The sequence below is a fragment of the Micromys minutus genome, assembly GCF_963924665.1.
Source record: "Micromys minutus genome assembly, chromosome: 5".
Classification (NCBI taxonomy): Eukaryota; Metazoa; Chordata; class Mammalia; order Rodentia; family Muridae; genus Micromys; species Micromys minutus.
This window is the reverse complement of record NC_137974.1, coordinates 86,669,938-86,691,966: the sequence shown is the minus strand read 5'-3', so window position 1 is coordinate 86,691,966 and position 22,029 is coordinate 86,669,938. Positions and strand designations below refer to the sequence as shown.

The following is a 22,029-nucleotide window of genomic DNA, read 5'->3' as shown; positions in this document are numbered from 1 at the left end:
TACTCAGAGCTGCTCACACGGCCCTGCCAGCACCCCCTCAAAACACACACACACACACACACACAGAGAGAGAGAGAGAGAGAGAGAGAGAGAGAGAGAGAGACAGACAGACAGACAGACAGACAGACAGACACAGAGACACACACACAGAGAGATATTCTCGAGTACGCAGCGCCTACACTCGCCAACGCCCCCCCAACCCCCGTCACTGCAGTGGCTGCTACAGTGACATTTAGGACAAGCCACAGCAACTAGGGGGGCGCCAGTCAGTGTTGGTGTAGAAAGTGAAGTCAGACCTCTGGTGGCCGCGGTGTTGTGCCCTAGGGCTGAGTCCTGCGCAGGCAGGTACGGGCCTGGAGTGCGCACCCAGCCTTGTAGATAAGCGTCAAAGCAAGTTTGGGAGCCTGGCGCCCACATCCCAAATGATAGGCGCCCACGCCTTTGTAGGTGCAAGCGTCCTTCCCCCACGCCATCCCACCTCTGTCCACCAGCCTAGCCCTAAACCCAACAGCGAGCCTTCCCAAGCAAAGCCTTGGTGAGCTTTGCCACCTAGACCTTTCCCACAGTCTGCAAACACCGTCATGCTCCAGCTCTGCGACTGCGGCGCGGTGGCAGGAGAGCCATGAACCATTGCAATGGGTGTGAGGCAAGAGGCAGTTGAGACCCGCGGTTCCTAATTCTTCCTGGGCTCCGGTGAGAGGTCCGCAGCACCCTGTATCAGCCCCTGTGCCCTAAACTTACCCAGATTCGCTGCTAGCAGTGCTGATGAGCGCGATCCCTGCAGAACTGCCCCGCGGATAATTAGAAAGCAGAGCGAGGGCGGCCAGGTGGGTCGCTAGCTACTTCCCATACCCACCCTCTAGCTTTGACGGACACTAGGGGCGCGTCCCCCACTAGACCTCAGAGGAAGTGGGGGAGGGGAGGGCAGAGCAGGGGCGTGCGGAGAGCAGGGGAGCAGCGGTGCCCCAGCCTCGGTGAGCGCTCCGGGGAGGGGACTCGGGGCCGTACCTGTGGCCACGGAGCCCGCAGCCAGTGGCTGGCTGTCCCGTCTCGGGACTAGGCACACTCCCATCCCCGCCGCATGTTCTCGGCGCAGGCTCCGACGCGCTCACCGCGGCCACCGGCGTCGTCTCGGCTTTATTTACCCAGACAGGCGCGCGCGGCCCGGGAACCGGAATACCAAAGCCTTCTCATGTTTCCCGACTGCTCGACCCAGCCCGCGAACATCCCGCAGGCGCGGTATCCATGTTCCGGGGCGGCGAGAGAGGAAGCGATCGCGCCCGCCGGGCCGCGGGAGCTGCAGTTAACCCCTCGCAGAGACGCAGCCGCCGGCCACGCCAGGAGCCCCGGGCGGTCGCAGCCTCCCAGCGGGACACGGCTCCCGGATGCTTTCGCCTAGCAGCGCCCAGCAAGACCGGTTCTTTCTTTCCTCTAGCGCTCAGGGCAGTAATTGGAGAAGCTGCCCGGAGCCTGGGGCTCCTGTCAACAGTACCGAGGTTGCGGTGCAAATCCTGTGTCTTAACTGCTCCTAGTGCCGGAAATGTCACCAAGCGAGGCCGAGAGCGAGGAGGTGGGGGAGACGCCCCAGGTGTTTCCCTCCTGATTAACTGGAGGTTATAGAGCTTCTTGAGCCTGGGAACCCCTTTTGATGTCGCAGGGCTGGCCCGCCGAGTCCAGATTGTGGAGGTCAAGACCAGGCAAGTGTCCGCTTCCGGGGAAACGCACTGCAGAGGTACAAATGCAGGAAGGCAGAGATGGGGAAGGAGAGCCCGGGTGCCTGTGCCACCATAGCCAGGTGTGCAGAAGACCGGGTGCGAGGAGAGTTGAACCTACGTGCACCCCACGGTTAGAAACTGAAGTCATGGAACAAGGAGAAAGAATGGCTACCACATTCTCTAAGGAGTGATTTGTAGTCTACCAAAGACTGCGCAGTTGGCTGGGAGATGCTTCAAGAAATAGTGACAGCTCAGAGGATCACGGAGGTGTTGCACCAAGCCTCCTGCGCGGTGGCTGGGCCCCCGCTGTTCTTGGTACCAGCTATGTCTTTTAGGAGCTAGAGATTTAAAAAAGAAAATGCCTGAAAGAATTGGCATCATTTGGACTTTTCTTCCTTAATGATAGCCACACGTGGCTAATGTAGCGCCCCAGCTAAGAATCTGCCTTTTATGTGGTCTAGAAGTGGCTAAAATATATAATAAAGCTGGTATTTCCAGGACTAATCTCACACCCTGATTCTTCAAAGTTGCTAACTCCTCAATTAGTTGCAAGAAGCTCAGCAGGGCACAATCTAAATCAGGAAGGGGACCGGCCTTTCATTTCTGTGCTCCAGGCAGATGTGCAGTAGGGTTTAATCGATCGATCGCTTTTCGTGCTGTTCCCGGGTTTCTGTTAGATGATGTTCCTTGGCGGTACCGCTTTGCTGCCTTTTGTGCAGGCTCCAACTCACAGACGCGACCTCAGCGGCTTAAACTTCAGGGACAAATCTGACAATGTAACCACCGATTTTCAGAGGGGCAGTTTCACAACGGAGGCAGGTACAGTTGACAATCCACAGGAAGAAAGAGTCCGTTCTCTTCTGCGGTCCTTGTGTGAAGATGCTCGGTAGGCGCTGGGGTGCAACCTCTTCTGAAGGACTTTCTAAGCAGCTGCCCTTCCCTGGGACGAAGTAGCAATCGCAAACGTGATTCTGATTTCATAATATTCTACTGGTTTGCGGAACTGTGCGCTACAGTGATGCTATTGTAATACAGAACAAAGGGATTTTTTGGTGATCTTTAGTGTTTCAATGTATTTACATGCGTTTTAAAAATATCCTGGGACTTTGAGATACATTGGCACCTTAGTTTCGCTGCTTCCTCCCCTCCACCCCAGCACATAAGAGATACAGAATTAAATAAATATATATTTGCCACACACACCTCAGTCTCATATGAGGTCACTGAAAATTAATATATCACTTCTCTATTGGACTAGGGGGTGTTAACGGTTCAGATCTATTTTACAGTGGAGGGAAAGTAGAGGGCCGATGTTAAAAATGAAAGTGTCTTCCGAACAGTTCACAGCAAATGTTCCAGGTTAGCCTGCATGTGAGGGGGAGTATCTGCTTTCATAACAGCTCAGACACCTTTATTGTCATATTAAATTTCACCTTTTCCCAAAATGAGTTTTATTTAGACTCTCACAATCTGTGAAGTGGTGTATCATCGGCCTCGGATGTGGAAGCTGCCCCCTGAAGCCACAGAAGACAGAGGAAGCTCCTGTGGCGTGTGTGGAAGGCACCCCTGCCCTGCACTGAGGGAGAGACAGAGAGAATAGTCCTGCTTGGAGAAGGAAAACCCCGGCCCTAAACTTAATTCTGGTTAATTTGATGTCGGTTTTGTCTAAATTTACCAAGGGGTAGAATAAACAGAGTGAGTTCCCCACAAACTCGCCTTGACCTATGTTTTAAGAAATTGTTAAAAACCTGAAAGTAACATACTGCCATTTCTGAAGCTAGGGAGATGCTAAGGACATTTGGCAAAACCTTTGATCTGTTTACTTTAACTTATAATTATAGATGGCTTACTTTCACATTACAGTGTGTGGGGAGTTGCATTTGGCTTTTGGATACTTCCCCCCCACCACTGGAGTACCTTGAAATTTCAGAATTATTATTACTCAAAGTGCGTGCAGGGGATAAAGAAGTGTTTTAAAACTCACTGTCTCAGTTAATGCTTATGGGCAGAGAATGAGCAAATGATGTGAAAGACTCCATTTCTGCTTAGATGTTCTGAGGTAGCAAGTGTATGAACAATGACGGTGTGTAGGACAGAGGGGCAGCAGCACAGTTGGGAAAGGTGGCATCGCACAGGCCTGCTACGTTGTTTCCTATTTAATTGCATAAATAACCACTGTTGGAAGAGCAGGCGCTTTCCCCATAAGTTAACTCTTAAGGAAAGAATGGCAGACAACCCAGGGTCACCTAGGCACACCAAAATACTGCCCTATATGTGCATCCCTTTGACCTCTCTCGGTGCCTTCACATACATGATTAGGAGCACACCCGTTTCTCTTTCAATCTGTTAATAAATGGTACCACATTGTGTACAGGAACATATCCTCTCACACCAATGCTAAAATAGCTTAAGGGCTTGTACTAACCTGAAATATTAGTGTTTTCACTAAGTGGCATCATAGCTCCCCATACACTATGTGTGGCTGTAGCTTCTTTTAAACTGTTGCATAAAAGCTTCATATGCTATTCAGTCACAGGCACCTGAGCAATCCAACTGCATTATTATCAGTTACTGTCCATACTGGTGTACCTTTCTTCCTGTTCATGCCTAAACATGTCCCTACAATCAGTTACACGGCAACAGGATTGCTGGGTTAGAGGAGACATGTTTCTTATTATCAACATCCCCAGTTTTTCTTTTAGTGTAAGACTCTCCTCTTCCACCCCATCCTACTGTTGACACACACAGCCGAGGCCTCCTTTCCTTGTGTCATAAGCAGCATTTGTAGCTCGGTGTCCGCAGTCTGCCCGGATGAGTGAAAAGTGTCTCCTTGTTTGATTTTTACTTTTTTAGTCTATTATTATTGTTGATAGACATATCTTTGAGTAGTTGTGAGACAGGGTGGCTTTGAACTCATGAGCCTCCTCCTCCTTTGCCATCCGTAGTGCTAAAATTACAGACGTGCAGCACAGTGGCTGGATGAGTCCTTTGACTTTTTAAAGCAAATCGCATTCGCATATGCTTTTAGGTGACTGACTGATTTAGAATGCGTAGGCATCTTGCTGGGTCTCTGATCCACCTTTGTTATCTCTCGAAATCTTAAACATGACCCTTGTGTGTTATATGTTAGATTTCCTTTTCATGATACTTAGTTCTGTCTTTCACTGAAGAGATTTTTCTTTCATTTCCTCTTTTTTAATGTAGTTTAGTGTGTGTGTGTGTGTGTGTGTGTGTGTGTGTGTGTGTGTGTGTGTGAATATATACAGGTGAGTGAGGGTGTTCATAGAGGCCAGAAGAGGGTACTGGATTCTCTGTAACTGGGGCTCTGGTGGCTGTGAGCCACTCAACATAGGTGCTGGGAATTGAACGTGGGTCCTCTGCAGTCCAATCTCTTAACCACTGAGCAAGTTCTCCAGCCCCATCCCCTCCTTTCAATAAAGTTAAAAGGTGGTTATGCCTAGTTCTTCAAGTCTTCTGAAATGTAATTGTCTTGTGAAATAGAGATATAAATTGATAGTTAAAAGTTTTCAGTGAAGTAGTTAAATTAATCCACGGGGTGTAACAGGGACTCTCCCTCCACTAATCTGAAGTAACTTTCCTTCTGGGGAAGTCCCATCCAAGGTATAGGCTGACCTACAACAAGAATGAGAGATACCACAGAATGACCACAGCGATTTAACCTGTTTAATCTCCAATTTCCAAAAGTCGTCTTTTGCCCCAAGGAGTTTGAATACTATGCTATATTTAATATCAGGGTGCAGCTCAGTGCGGACATGCTTCCTGTCTGTGGTTCTAATGCAGATGGCTGGGCTTGTCTATTATGAACTCAGAAGCAGGACAGCGTATCCTTCTCACAACAAGGATATGGTTGGCTCCTGTGGGTAATATGGGGTATGATGGGGTTCTTTGTACAAGTACAGACTGTGCTGTACCTTGCTTAGTGTCCATGGAAATGAACTTTTTCACACAAAGCAGTAAAAATACAAGAAATTATTATTATTATATTTTACCATTTTACATGTATGAATGATTTGCCTACATGTATGTCTGGGCACCGAATATGTGGTACCTAGTACCTGGGGAAGTCAGAAAAGGGTATCAGGTTCCTTTAGACTAGATTCAGTGATGGTTGAGTCACTGTTAGGGTGCTGGGAACTGAATCCAGGTTCTCTGCAGGAGCTACAGGATTTTAACTGCTGAGCCATCTCTCAGCCACAAAAAAAATTATATATATATATTTTAAGACAGAGTCTCACTGTGTAACCCAGTCTGGCCTCAAGCTCAGGGTCCTTCTGCCACATCCTCTGAGGACTGGATGGTAGCTCTGAATCGCACTGTCTGGTGAGACGACCATCTTTGATAATCATTATTTATGAGTCAGATTTACCCTGTCCCTTTGAAAACATGCAAGCATTTTGCCACTGCAATTAAAATATGGCTATTTGTGTTTTTTAAAAAAATACAAATTTTGAGCAATCAATAAACCGAGGCCCAAGTGGGGTATCTTGTTTTATTTCATAGTTCTGAAACCGGATGGAAGGAATCACAGCCCCCAATACCAAAGTGCCCAGGGACTGCGTATGCTTGGGTACCTGCTGTGTTATGCACATGGAAAACTGCCCTACTGCTGCTCTTCAGAGACCTGGAAATACTCCAACACTAAGAGTATTTTGAGAACAGCATTCCAGGTTGAGAAAGTTTCCTCTGCCAGAGTGTCCTGCTAACAGTCCTGACCACTCACTATGCGCACGGAGAAGCACTTACACCTAAAGCTGAAGACCTTGGCCATGCAGTCAAACCCCATCTTGGGGAGCAGGCAGGCAGGAGTAAAGGAAGGAAGGGAGGGAGGGAGGAGGAAGGAAAGGAGGAAGGTAAGTAGGAAAGAACAAAGGAAAGAAGAAAGAAAAGAAAGAGAAACTTAGTGTAATGTAGCAAAAACTTTACCACCACCTAGTAGGACTCTCCATGGGACCTAAAGGATTCCAGCGAAGAAGACTTTAAATTTTAACACCGGTGTGTATGATTCAGTATGTTCCAAAATTCTATATTATGCCCATCCCCAACCTATACTTCCTGATTCCTTTTTATAATCTCACCCAGTATCTATGTGTAAAATATCTGACTAGGACCATCGGTGTTGGAATTAGAGCAACCCTGTAGCTTTAGGTTATTTTCTCCCACTGAGTTGGCCTAGATCTCCGGGTAGCCCTCCCTTTGTGTTGGAGGGAATGGGAGGATTGAGTACTTCTTGTTTTATAGCACAAAAATCCTACTAGATTCTTAATCTAAGGGCTACTTGCCAGGTCGTGGTACAGGACCTTAATCCCAGATTCTGAGTTGGAGACGGGCCTGATCTACAGAGGGAGTTCCAGGAAAGCCAGGGCTACAAAGAGTAACCTTGTTTCAAGAAACTGGGGGAATCCCTGCCTTATTGACTAGTTTATGTTGATGGTGTCAGGTGAGGTAGGAAGACCACCATGAAAGTGGTGCTGTTTCCGGGTCTCAGTGTATCCAACGGAGAACCTGAGCTGTTTCCGGGTCTCAGTGTATCCAATGGAGAACCTGAGCTGTTTCCGGGTCTCAGTGTATCCAACGGAGAACCTGAACTGATCACCAGCCATCCAGGACCCTTTGCTTCTTCAGAATTTGTCTTTTTAAGTATTATTATTATTATTATTATTATTATTATTATTATTATTATTATGTGAGTACACTGTAGTTGTTTTCAGACAGACCAGAAGAGGGCATCAGATCCCATTACAGATGGTTGTGAGCGATCATGTCGTTGCTGGGAATTGAACTCAGGACCTTTGAAAGAGCAGTCAGTGCTCCTAACCACTGAGCCATCTCTCCAGCCCCCAGAATTTGTCTTTTTAAATAAATTAATGTTTTTATTTTATTTTTTTGAATTCTATACCTGAGCCCTGTATTTAACCATTTACAGCCTTCTTCCTTCCCCTCCAACTCTTGTCCATGAGTCGGTGAGGGAGTATTGGCATGTTCCCATAGATCTTTATTTAAATGGGCCCTGAAGCTTGAATTTTATACAATCTTCCCCTGCCACAAATATTATTTTTCCATTTTTTTGCAACTATGTTAAAATGTAAAAGCAGTTCTTAGGAGCCAAAACAGGTAATGGTGTGTGTGTGTGTGTGTGTGTGTGTGTGTGTTTATATTTATTTTATGTGTCTGAGTACTTTGCCCAGATATATATATGTACATTATGTGACTGTCTGGTGCTCTCAGAAGCCAGAAGACAGCATTGGCTCCCGAGGAGCAGGAGTTAGAGATCATGGTAAACTGCAGTGTGGGTGCTGGTAACCAGACCTGTGTCTTCTGCAAGAATATCAAGTGCTTTTCAATGATGGGCCGTCTCTCCAGCTCCTGGTGGTCAGTCTAGAATTTGTTGGGGGCGGGGAGGGCAGCACCCGCTGGCTCTCAGCTTTGAGTTACTAAGAAGGACCAACGAACATCTTACAGTAGCCTCTGCACTTGAGTGTCCTTTGCACTGACAGGATTCTGACAGTGCTCTAAGTAATAGACTTGTGACCAGAGGCAGGCCTGAGGAAAGTGCTCTGTGGATCACAAAAGCTGCTACAACCAGGGATGCTGGAAAGCAGGCTGGAAACCACTGTCCTCCCCAACTGCTGGAACCTGTGTTAGTCAGCCCAGTTACTTCTAGTGTTTTAGCTTGTTTTTGAAACTCCAGACTTCCTTACTTTCTTCTCTCCCTCCTGTCCCTTCCTCCTGTCTGTCCCTCCCTCCCTTCTGTCCCTCTCTCCCTCCTTCCTTCCCCTCTTCTCTCCTCTCCTCCTTCCTTCCTTCCTTCCCTTCCTGATTTTCAATATGCTGTAAAGTGTCTAGATTTTAATGCTGTATCTGTGTAAGTGAATGGTGGTGATTCATTTTTAGTAATTACTATTTTCTGGCTCATCATATTCACTAGGTTCCAACACAGAAAAGTGCCCACAAAATTTAAACTGTATTTTTCCATTTTAAAACAATCAATCCTAATTATTTATGGGGCACCTGCATAAAAACCCCTGTGCCAAAAAGGACATCAAATTTGCTTTGAAAGACATGAGCCTGGCCTCACTTACAACCCCGTTAAGGAAGCACAGGAAAATAAACCTCATCTAAAAACCCTTAGGGTATCTGATATAATGATTGCCGAAATCCACTCAATTTATAAATCATCTGTGCACAGACATGAGGGAGCTCAGAGATGATAGAATGGCCGTTTTATGTGTCTGCTAGAGATTTCATAACCATATTACCAACATCCTTCCTCAAAACCTGCAAAGAGAGAACATTGTTTCAGAAATTTGAGCCCTCTGAAAAAGTGTTTCCTCTCTCAAAGCAGTTCCTTCACGTTGTATGCCCTGCCCTCTGGGTATTAACAGAGAATTTTTAGGGCTTCTGTTGAAAGACTAGATAGATAGATAGATAGATAGATAGATAATAGAAAGATGATAGATAATAGATGATAGATAGATAATAGATAGATGATAGATAGATAATAGATGATAGATAGAAAATAGATGATAGATATATGATAGATAGATAGATAGATAGATAGATAGATAGATAGATAGATAGATAGATAGATGGTAAAAAGAAATTATTTGAGCTCATGTCCTGATTTTCCTTTCTCTTTCCCTGGTCTAAGCCAAGCTCTAACCCTCTTTCCCTTTCCCCATCCCCAGCACAAACCACTCAGAGCTGTTGTCTTAGTCAGGGTTTGTATCCCTGCACAAACATCATGACCAAGAACCAAGTTGGGGAGGGAAGGGTTTATTCAGCTCACACTTCCACATTGCTGTTCATCACCAAAGGAAGTCAGGACCGGAATTCAAGCAGGTCAGGAAGCAGGAGCTGATGCAGAGGCCATGGAGGGATGTCACTTACTGGCTTGCTTCCCCTGGCTTGCTCAGCTTGCTTTCTTATAGAACCCAGGTCTACCAGCCCAGGGATGGCTCCACCCACAATGGGCTGGGCCAGGGATGGCTCCACCCACAATGGGCTGGGCCAGGGATGGCTCCACCCACAGTGGGCTGGGCCCTTCCCCCTTGATCACTAGTTGAGAAAATGTCTCAGAGCTGGATCTCATGGAGGCGTTTCCTCAACTGAGGCTCCTTTCTCTGTGATGACTCCAGCTGTGTCAAGTTGACACAGAACCAGCCAGTGCACCTGTGAATAGAAGAGATCGAAGGAGCGAGGCATTGTCTGCACATACTTGTCTGCATGCTGGTAGAGCAAATGGAGCTTATGGAGAGATGTCCCCATGTGTCCTAAGTATGGGGACACTGACTGTTTCCAAGTATTTGGATCATAATTGTACAGAGCAGGCAGCAAATACCGTGTAAAGTCAAGTCAGTGTGACCCAAAGCTATCAGCCTGCTTTCGGTTTTGATCTTCACTGGTGATACTTTTTAATTATGGAGTCTCACCAAGCTTCCCCTCCCTCCTCTCCTCCCAGCCCCTCCCTCTCACCTCACTCACATCCCTATTCATTACCTCACTTCTCCTCAGAAAAATGGAGGCTTCCTGTGGATATCAACCGGCCTTGCCCTACCAAGATGCAATGAGAAGAGGCTTACCTTCTACTGAGGCTAGACAAGGGCCCCAAAGGGAGGCAGTGAAGTCAGAGACAGACCCTGATCCTCCTGTTAGGAGTCCCACATGTAGACTGAGCTGCATGTTACGTGTTACATGCTGTTACATGTGTGCGGAGGGCCTAGGTCCATCTCTGCTAGGCAGGTAAGTCGATCCCATAGGTTGTTTGTTTGTTTTTGTGGAGTTCCTGACCCCGCTGGCTGCTTCAATCCTTCCTCCCTCTCTTCCACAGGATTTCCCAAGTTCTACTTAGTGTTTAGCTGTGGGTACCTGCATCAGTTTCTACCAGTTGCTAGGTGAAGCCTCGTTGATAACAGTTCTGCTAGCCTCTTGTCTACAAGTAGAATAGAATATCTAGTGTCAGGGGTGGGCTCTATCTTATGACACGGGTCTCAAGCTGGGTCAGTCATTGGTTGGCTATTCTTTCAGCTTTATCTTTTACCCTTACACACCTGTAGACAGAAAAAACTGTGGGTCTCAGGCTTGGTGACTAGGTTGGTGTCCCAATCCCTCCATTGGAAGTCTTGCCTGGTTACAGCATGTAACCGGGCACAGGGTCAGGTTCTATGTCCTCTATGACTAGGAGTCTTGGCTAGGGTCACCTAGGGTCACCCTCAGAGGTTTCTGGGAGTTTCCATTGTGCTGAAACTCCCAGAAATCTAAGGGTTTCTATGGATCTAATTTATCTCATTTAGAAGGGCAGTTTATATCTTTCTCCATTGGGTGTAAGCTTATTGTGTAGAGGGTTTGTGGATTGAGAATTTAACATATAAACCTGTTTGTAGAGTCATGTTTCTACCAGGCTGTGGAGAATATGGGCTAAGTTCTTGGATGGCAGAGGAGCAGCTGGGGAAAGTGGTTTCAGTGTGGTGGCCTGTGGCTCCACACAGGAATCGGCAGCAGAAGTTCCAGACTAAAAGAGAGACAGCTGAGAGAGGGCAGTGTGGGGACCACATGGCAGAGAAACAGCCTGCGTGCTGGCACTAGCACGGGATAAGAGGTTTCCACTTTTTAATATTTACCTCAACAAACCTAGGAAAGAGGTCAGGAACTACAGATGCAAGTATACACAACAGAATACAAGAGAGAGAAGAGAGAATCTCAGGTGTAAAAGATGTCTTAGAAAACATTGACACAACAGTCAAAGAAATTCAAAACATAAAAAACTCCTAACCTAAAACATCCAGGAAACTCAGGACACAATGAAAATACCAAATCTAAGAATAATAGAAATAGAAGAGAGCAAAGATTCCCAGCTCAAAAGATCAGAAAACATCTTCAACAAAATTATAGAAGAAAACTTCCCCAACCAAAAGAAGGAGATGGCCATAAATGTACGAAAAGCATACAGAACACCAAATAGATTAGACCAGTTAAGAAAATTCTCTTGTCACATAATAATCAAAACATCAAATGCACAGAACAAAGAAAGGATTTTAAAAGCTGTAAGGGAAAAAAGGTCAAGTAATATGTAAAGGTAAACCTATAAGAATTATCCTGAAAGAGTTAAAATTTTAATTTGGCCCCACTAACCCTGCCTTGAGGACAAGTATGTCTCAAGGCTGAGAACAAAAACCGCAGACCACCTGGTCTCGATAAGGTCTGGCTCTGCAGTCCTGAGAAAAACAAGTAGGAAGGTCGGCATGCCCTAAAATAGAGTGGCCTAGAGTTGAATCATGTCCAAAATAGTCAGAGTATGCCTATTTCAATGAAACAATAAAATTGCTATGTGACTGTTGGAAACTGCTTATTTGATTTTCCCTATAAATACTTCTCCCCATTTGAGTTCAGGGTCAACTCCTCTATCTCCTGCATGAGATACGTGTCGTCCAGAGCTCTGGTCCTAAATAAACCTCTTGCCTGATTGCAGCAAGATAGGCTCTTCATGAGTTCTTGGGTTCACGTTTGTTCTCCCGGTACTTGAGTGAAGGGCTTCCCCAATTTGTGGGTCTTTCAATACCAGACTTCTCAAGAGATCCTAAAAGCCAGAAGAGCCTAGATAGAAGTCATGCAGAACCCAAGAGAACACAAATGCCAGCCCAGCCTACTGCACCCTGCAAAACTCTCAATCATCATAGATGGAGAAACCAAAATATTCCATGACAAAACCAAATATAAACAATATCTATCTACTAATCCATCCCTACAGAGGATTCCAGAAGGAAAACTCCAAGACAAGGAGGGTACCTACACCAAAGAAAGAACAAAATATTAACCATCTCACAACAAAGACAAATGGAGAGGATCACATACATGTAATGCCACCAACAAAAGCTAATATAACAGGAACTAACAATCATCTGTCTTTAGTATATCTCAATATCAATGGACTCAATCCCCCAAATAAAAAGACAAATGCTAACAAACTGCATATGCAAGCAGGATCCAGCATTTTTCTGCATACAAGAACCACACCTAAATGACAAAGACAAACATTACTTCAGAGTTAAAAGCTGGAAAAAAAATCTTTCAAGCAAACAGTCTCAAGAACCAGTGAGATTGCCATTTTAATATACAATAAAACAGACTTTAGCCAAAAGTTATCAAGTGTGATGCGGAAGGACACTTCACATTCCTCAAAGGTAAAAGCCAACAAGAGAAAGTCTTAATTCTGAACATCTATGCCTCAAATATAAAGGCACCCACATTCATAAAAGAAAGTTTACTAAACCTCAAAACACACATTGAAGCCCACACAATAATAGTGGAAGATTTAAACACCCCACTCTCACCAATGGACTGGTCATTGAAACAGAAACTGAACAGAGACACAGTGAAACTAATAGAGGTTATGAACCAAGTCTATTTAACAGATATCTACAGAACATTTCATCCTAAAACAAAAGAATATACCTTCTCAGCAACTCATGGTACCTTCCCCAAAACTGACCATTTAATCGGTCAAAAAACCACGCCCCAACAGATACAAGATTGAAATAGTCCTATGGCTCATATCATATCACTATGGACTAAGGGTATAGTTCAATAATAACAAAAAACAGCAGAGAACCCACACACCCATGGAAACGGAACTCTCTATTCAATGATAATTTGATCAGGAAAGAAATAAAGGAATAAATTAAAGACTTTTTAGAATTCAGTGAAAAATGAAGGCACAGCGTACCCAAACTTAAAGGAGACAAAGCAGTGCAAATAGGAAGATTCATAGCAGTAAGTGCTCTCATGAACAAGTTGGAGAACTCACACACTAACAACTTAACAGCACACCTGAAAATCCTGGGGAAAAAAAAAAAGAACCAAACACACTCAAGAAGAGTAGAAGGCAAGAAAATAGTCAAAATTAGGGCCGAGATCAACCAAATAGAAACAAAGAGACCAATACAAAGAATCAACAAAACCAAAAGTTGATTCTTTGGGGAAATCAACAAGATCTTTAAACCCATAGACAAACTAACTAAAGGGCACAAAGACAGTATCCAAACCAACAAAACCAGAAAGGAAAATGAAGACAATAACAACAGAAGCTGGTTCCAGGCCCCCAACACACAGCAGGGGACTGCCTGGTCTGCCCTCAGGGAGAGAGGATGCACCTAACTTTTGAAGTCTAGTAGGGAAGCCTAGTAGGGTGTGGATATGTGAAGATACCCTCTTGGAGATGGGGGAGGAGGAATGGAATGAGGAACAGTGTGAGGATGGACCAGGAGGAGAATAATGACTGAGCTGTAACAAAAAAATTAATAACAACAACACCTTCAACAAATTGCCTGGATGCAAAATTAATTGAAAAAAAATCAATACCCTTCCTCTATACAAATGATAAATCGGCTGAGCAAGAAATTAAGTAAACAACACCTTTCACAATAACTACAAATGATATAAAATATCTTGGTGTAACTCTAGTCAAACAAGTGAAAAACCTGTATGGCAAGAACTTCAAGTCTCTGACGAGCAAAACTGTTCATGGTTCGTCAGGATTAACATAGTAAAAGTGGCCATCTTACGAAAAGCAACTACAGATCCAATGCATTTCCCATCAAAATCCCAACCCAATTACTTACAGACTGAAAGAATAACACCCAACTTCATTTGAAAAAACAAAAGACCCAGGAGAGCCAAAACAATCCTGTTCAATAAAGGAGCTTCTGGAGGCGCCACTATTCTGATTTCAAGCCGTACTACAGAGCAGTAGTCACAATAACTGCATGGTATTGGCATAAAAACAGACAAGTTGATCAATAGAAAAGAATCAAGGACTCAGAGGTAAATCCAAACACCTATGGGCTGTTGATTTTTGACAAAGACATCAAAATTGTACAATGGTAAAAAAAAAAAAAAGCATCTTTAACAAATGGTGCTGGTTCTATTGGATGTTGCATACAGAAGAATGCAAATAGATCCATATTCATTACCATAAAACCCAAATCTAAGTGGATCAAAGATCTCAACATAGAACTGACACAGTAAGTCTGATAGAAGAGACAGCGTGGAGTGTTCCTGAACAGACACCAATGGCTGAGACACTAAGGACAACAGTGACACGGACCTCTTGAAACCGAAAGCTCTGTAAGGCAAGGGACGGTCAAGAGGCAGCCTACAAAATGGGAAGAGACTTTCACCACCTTCATTGGTGATTTTGAAGTGTGCTGTGATGTCATAGGCACAGGAGAGCTCTGGATAGGAGAAAAGATGTTGCTCTGATTCGGGGGCAATTGAAATGGCCTCAAGTATAAGGCAAGTGGAACTATCAATATCTAAATGTCGCAGAGCAGAGGTGTCACTCCAGGAAATTTGTTCTGATGCTATTCTTCTAGACTCTCACAAAATGGAACACAATAAAGGATCTTTTCATGTTTTATTTTTTTATTCACATTACACCCCAATCGTGGCCCTCTTGTCTCCTCTACCCCCAGTCCTGCCTTCACAAATTTTCCTCCACATTACTCCTTCCAAACCCTGGGACATCCATTCCCAGCAAGACCAAATGCATCCTCTCCCACTGAGGCACAACCGGGCAGTACAGGGGACCCAATGGCAGGCAACAGAGTCAGAGACAGCCCCTGTTCCAACTGTTAGGGGGCCCGCATGAAGTCTAAGCTGCACATCTGCTACAAATGGAGGGGAGCTGGGTCCAGCTCGTCCATGCTCTTTGGCTGCTGATTTAGTCTCTGCGGGCTCCAGTGGGCCCAGGTTAGTGGACTCGGCAGGTCCTGCGATGTAGGATATTTTAAAAACTCACAGTTTCCCACACATGGCACTGACTGTTTCCCACAGACCTCTATAGCATTACTCATACCGTTCACACAGTACTGTTCGGGGCACGAGTCATCAGACCTCCATGGTAGAAGAACGCATCTCAGTGTAGGTTTGCCTGGTGGCCACCACTGGAGCTGGGATTTGCACTCAGGCCATTCCAGAGGGGCAGGTAAATGGGTAGATGCATGTCTTTGGGCTCTGTGCTTAACAGCAGAAAAGTCACTAACACGGTGCAGCCTTCATTCTGCAGGTGACACCCTGTGCAGGTGAGGAGCAAATACAACCTCCTTGTCGCCTGGAGCAGGGCAGACATGTGCGGCTCTAACCCCGTGGTAACAAGGACCATGAGCCTCACGTTAGCCGTGAGCTTCCTATCCAGACCAATAACTGAGCATCCCAAGGTTCCTGCAACGTGAAGACCATCCTTCACACTGAAAACGAAAACGATGTTTTCCTGTGAGAGCGGACGCGGCCCGATCCCAAGTGCTCTGTTTCGATGCTGTCAACTTGGAAGCCTTCCTCACATCGCTTTGTCTGTCTTATTTGTTTTGTCTTGTTTCCGCTTATTATGACCCCTCAGGACTGCACAGTTAAACACTGGTGGGGCCCAACCAAGAAAGCAATAGGATGCCCACACGCCATATACCTAGATATTTACAAGTCATACATCAAACGAATGTACTACTAAATAGAATGTTTCTTAACCAATAAAACATGCTGGGACAAGGTCTAATAAAATTAAGATTTTTGCTGGGAAAATACGAAGACACAACTACATTTGTGACTGGGAGTGTCTGGGTATTTTGAGGGTTAGGTTTTAAAATGCGTAAGTGAGAAATAAGTTGAAAGACAAAAGTAATAATTCATAATGTGTTTATATCATGAAATATATTTTATCTTCCTTTGAATAAAGTAACTAACTGTGTTATCAGAACCAACGCTCCTTCATGATTTGTTTTAAAGGGTAAACGAGTGTAAATCCATATAAAGTGTCCAAAATCTGAAAGCAGTTTTCATCAAGATAGACAATAAGATAAACAGAGAATTTTAGAATGAAATTAAATGTATAGTATTATTTGCGAAACAATACACAAAATTAGCAGAGAAAAGAAAAATTATGAGAATATAATTTAAGTAATGCTAACTATCTTTTTAGTTGTTTTAAGATATTTTTGCTTTAAGAGCATTTGGCTTCAATGTAGTGTATTGATATCAGACTCATGAATTCCTTCTCTAGATCTGAATATTTACTGATTTACTTGTGATGGCCTTTTAAGTGACATGATGTTCTTCTGGGGGACAGGATCTCAGGTATCCCCACCTACCTGACGATGATGTTGCTCCCTCTGAGTCCTGGGATCACAGGCATGTTTGTGTTCGCCTTACGTAGTACCTGGCTTTGAGCCCGCAAAGTAAAACCTCTACCGACTAAGCTACACCCCAGCTTCAATATCACCTGATGTTCTTTGTTGCCAGGTGCAGCTCTTGCCGTGACTAGCCACATCCCTCCAGAAACATACACTGGAAAAGCACGAAAATGACATCATCCTGCTACCCCCAGGGATGGGCAATGGGGAGAACAGGCCCCCTGAAGATGGGCAGTAGGATGGACCAGCTCCCCTGGGGGATGGGCAGTAGGATGGACCCCCTCCCCTGGGGGATGGGCAGTGGATGGACCCCTCCCCTGGGGATGGGCAGTGGGATGGACCCCCTCCCCTGGGGGATGGGCAGTGGGATGGACCAGCTCCCCTGGGGGATGGGCAGTGGGATGGACCCCTCCCCTGGGGGATGGGCAGTGGAATGGACCCCTCCCCTGGGGGATGGGCAGTGGGATGGATCAGCTCCCCTGGGGGATGGGCAGTGGGATGGACCAGCTCCCCTGGGGGATGGGCAACAGGATGAGAATCATGTTGCACTAGGCAAGGCTGTGCTGAGTTCATACTTTCCGTGCAGATGGCTTTATACAATGAGTTGCTTCTCTTTGTTATCAGAAACCATGCTTCCCTCCAGTGCTCTTGGTTGTGTGGTGTAAATTTTTTCAACATCAGAGTGTGATCACCCTCGAGTCTGAGGGCAGAAGGCATTTCCTTGAGGTCTGAACAGCGTGAAGTCACAAAGAACAAATGTTGAGGTTAAAGCGTCCCTGTGGGAGGGATGAGGAGATGACCAGATGAGTAATGCCCTCATAAGCATAGAGACCAAAGCCTCCTTCTCCATAATCCACGTCAGGCTGGCCTCCATTACCCTTAATCCCAGTGTTCCTGTGAGATGGGAGACAGAGACAAGAAAATCCCAGAAAGTTTGTGGGCCAGCCAATCCGAGTACAGGGAGACAAAGAGATTGTTTCAAATAATGTAGAAAGCAAAGATGGACACCTAAGGTTGTCTGACCTTCACATACAAACCATGGTACACACGAACGCACACACACACAAACACACACACACACAAACACACACACACACAAACACACACACACACAATCACACACACAGTGTATGTCAGTGCACTAAGTCTCAAACAACAGAGGCATTTAGATATTCTGCAGTGTGTGTGTGTAACATAGGGTACAAAGTACTATCAGAGGGCTATTTTTCTGAGCCATATGCTGAGAAAAACCACTCTAGGGAAATACCCACAAACTTTGATTGCACACTTATCTGAAAAAAAATATTGCTCTAACCTGTAGTAATTGTTTGTAAGTAGGCATAACATTGTACTGCTGTTTTGTGGGCATTTTTAAAGCATGTGAAAAAGGAAACCTTTCAAATGTCAGAACTAGAGCACAGGCACAGCAGAATGGTAGAATGCTTGTCTAGTTTGTGCAAAGCCATGGGTTCAAGTCCCAGAGCAAAAATAAAGAACAGATGGAAACCAAAGACAGACTAAACAGTATTTAACTATAGACTTGAAATTTTATGTATCCATTAATACAGAAATATTTTTCTCCCACAAAAATACGCTTAATGAATAAGAACTGTTGACATTACCAACTCATATTTTCACGAAAGCAGTGTAAATCTGAATTGCTTCATGCTTTTTCCAAACCAGAGTCTAATAGTGAACTAAACACTAGTCCAGGTTCAGACTCTTAAGACTTGTTTTCAGTGCTGGAATCTCCAGTAAAGCTCCAACAGGATTTTGTTTGGTGGTTACCATGAGGCTTACACAGAGCATCTGATAACAACTATGACAGGCCAACAAGTGGATAACTATGACACGTAAAAATGCTCAAGTGGGCTAGGGAGATGGCCCAGGCAGGAAAGCGATGGCTTCTCAAGCATGCCCTGAGTTCAGATCTCCAGCACTGGGGTGTGGTGTTGGGGAAAGCTAAGGGATTGGCTTTCTGGCCAGATAGCATTGCTAAATTGGTAAGCTTCAAGTTCAGTGAGAGACCCTGCCAAAATAAACAAACAAACAAACACAAATAAATAAATAAATAATGTGGAGAGTTATCGAAAAAGATATCTAACATAAATCTCTGCCTACTTTACAAATTCCAGTGTACCCAGAAACATGCACACTCTTGTGTATGCACATGTAGGTTTGTGTGCATGCACATACACACACGCATACATACACAGATACACACATATACATACACAGATACACACACATACATACATAGATGCAAACACATACACATACATACACAAAAACACACACATACATTCACAGATACAAACACATACATACACACACATACATACACACATACACACACATACATACATACACACATACACACACAAACATACACACATACATACACACAAATACACACAATATTCTGTACTTTGATATGTTCACCTTTTTGATACCACAATTTATATTTCTTTATATTATGTAATTCCTAAGAAGTTATTATGATTTTAAGTATTTTTATTAGCATTCATGCATTCTGATTTTGGTTATGAGTTTTTTATTTTATTTTTTTCTGCTAATGAATTTTAGACTTTAACATTTCCCTATTACCACCCATATCTTAATTCAGACTATGTTCTAATGCAAGGCATGTCAACTTAGGCTCTCTCTTTTTATACTTTGACAAAATTAATTGATATTAAGAAGATGGAGCTTTTGTAATATTCTAAATCTTACAGATGAATATATTAATATCAGAGAATTTAAAGTGTTGTGTTATATAAAATATTGCATAACAGGGCACTTTAATTTTCTTAACAAGACTTCATTTGAGGATGCCTGATCTGTTTGTAATAGTCTGAAACTCAATAAACTTCACTTATTATAAATTCACAACCTCATTTCAAAGCAAATAATAAGTACACTATACTTATACTTTTTTTCTTTCTTCTCCAACAGAACCAGATTATTTTAAATGCCAATATGTTTGGTAACTAGATCTTTTCATTTAGTTCTTTTGGATTTGTTTGGTATTTGGTTTCTTTGAAACAGGGTTTCTCCATGTAGCCTTGCTGTTCTGGATATTGCCCTTGTAGACCAGGCTAAACTGAAATCACAGAGCTATTTGCTTACACCTATTAAGGTGTGTGCCATCATATCCATCAATGGTAGATGGATCTTAATTCAGAGAATTAAACAAGTTTTATTTTATCCACTGAATCAAAGATTATTGTTTCCATAAAAATCATCAAAATGTCTAGAGACATCTAGAACTTTGGGCATATTTTGAATATATAATATGTAAATTACATAAAACTTCAATCTTGAATTATTAACCTATAACAAACACACTATCTGATATATTAGAAGATAAAAACACTTGCAATTTGACTAGATAGTACAAAAAAATTCCAGTGTATTTTCCTGCTCTATAAATACTACAAACAGACGCAGTGACCACAGCCACTCTAGTGCAGAGTCAAGCATGCCTGGATGCTATCACACCATCTGCAAGCAGTCCTCTCTACTCAGCTCCCTTCCCAGGCTGTTAGCTATGCCCTCCCTAGTTGCTTCTGTTTTGGGTGGCTCATGACCTCCCCAACTTGTTGCTTTCACATACTATTCTCCACCTCTGGGTAAAAACATGACTCTACAATCATTAGCTTATCAAACAGGTTTATATGTTAAATTGTCATATAATATTGTCATATAATAATGTCATAAGTCCACAATCCCTCTACAGAATAAGCTTACAACCAGTGGACAAAGATACAAACTGCCCATAGAAAACCTTAGAAATAATCACAACAACCTTATCCATATAGAGATGCGCCGAGAGAAACATCCATGTCTGCTTTCATGTTGTCTCCTCTCGAATCTCCCCTCCTTACTCTCCCTCTTCTGCCTAACCAATTTTGTTCTCGCCCCACTCTCTACTTTCCAATCATTTATTGCCTTGACTATCAACTTATACCCCATAAAGTGATAGTCACCTAACATTGCAATAGCTTGGTCTCGTGGAAACCTATCAGATGATACCTGGGGGGTGTCAGCACCAATAAACAGAGAATTGCATGAGTTCCCCCTGGAGTTTTAGCTGGGTACCCAGTTATTGACAAGGTTTATTTAAATTTCTGTGTGTTCACTCACCTGAATATGGAATCGAACTTGTAGATTGATGTCAAGGCAATACCTGATTGGACAGTAGAGAGTGGGTGGGAACAAAGTTCTGGTAAGACAGAAGAGAAGGAGAAAGCAGGAGCTTCAAGATGGAAGACAAGGATGACCCATCTCCTCCATGTGGCTCTGAGTAGTCATGGATAGATATTTATACTTCCTAGGGATGGATTTCTATAGGTCAATTTATCTTATCTAAGTGGACGGTTTATATCTTTGCCAACTGGTTGTAAGCTTATTGTGTGGCGGGATTGTGGATTGAGAATTTAACATATAATTCTGTTTGATAAGTTGATTGTTGAGTTGTGGTTTTACCAGGGCTGTGGAGGACAATGTGTTAAAGCAGTGGCAGAGAGGCAGCTGGACAAACAGATCTGGCACAGGGCCCTCAGAATGAGATGTGTGTATGAAAGGCTTGGTAACTAACCGCCTAAGGGACTGCGCTCGGCTTCACACTGTAGTGGCTCCCAGAGTGAAAGGTTCCTCAGAGTCTCATTCGACCGGACCAATAGCAACAAAACCTTCATTTTTATTTTTGTATATATTTTTGTTACCATCTACATTTTTACCGCAACATGGACCCATCACTTTTAGGCCTTGGATTTTTTACCAGCCTTTCAGCTCACAGCTGGAACAGCCTCAATCTCAACTCAAAGCTCTCTGAGTTCTGGTCTGGATCATTATCTTATCAATATAAACTGTCTCTCTGCCTGCTTCTGAAATTGGCTGCAGTCTCGTTCACCTGTACTCTTCTGTAAATAATATGTATGCACCAAGATACATAGATATGCTAACTGATTTGTGTGATGAGCATTCATATTAATAATTAAGACAGAATAAGAAAATGTGCATTTACCTCAGTCATGCAAGTGGGTTCTTATGACAAATTGCTGTCATTTAAACTGTTAAATATTATGAAATTTTTGTTATTTAATAAATTCTGA

At 43.7% G+C, this 22,029-nt stretch overlaps 1 protein-coding gene across 2 annotated transcripts in view; it reads right to left on the bottom strand.

Moving 5' to 3' along the window:
* Positions 1-1,123, bottom strand: part of MKX (mohawk homeobox) — a 63,611-nt gene extending 62,488 nt beyond the window's left edge. For both annotated transcript variants that reach the window (XM_080916708.1, XM_080916710.1), the window contains exon 1: positions 1,009-1,123. The gene's annotated coding sequence lies outside the window, so the exon portion shown is untranslated. The remainder of the gene's footprint in view (positions 1-1,008) is intronic.
* Positions 1,124-22,029: the final 20,906 nt, after the last annotated feature.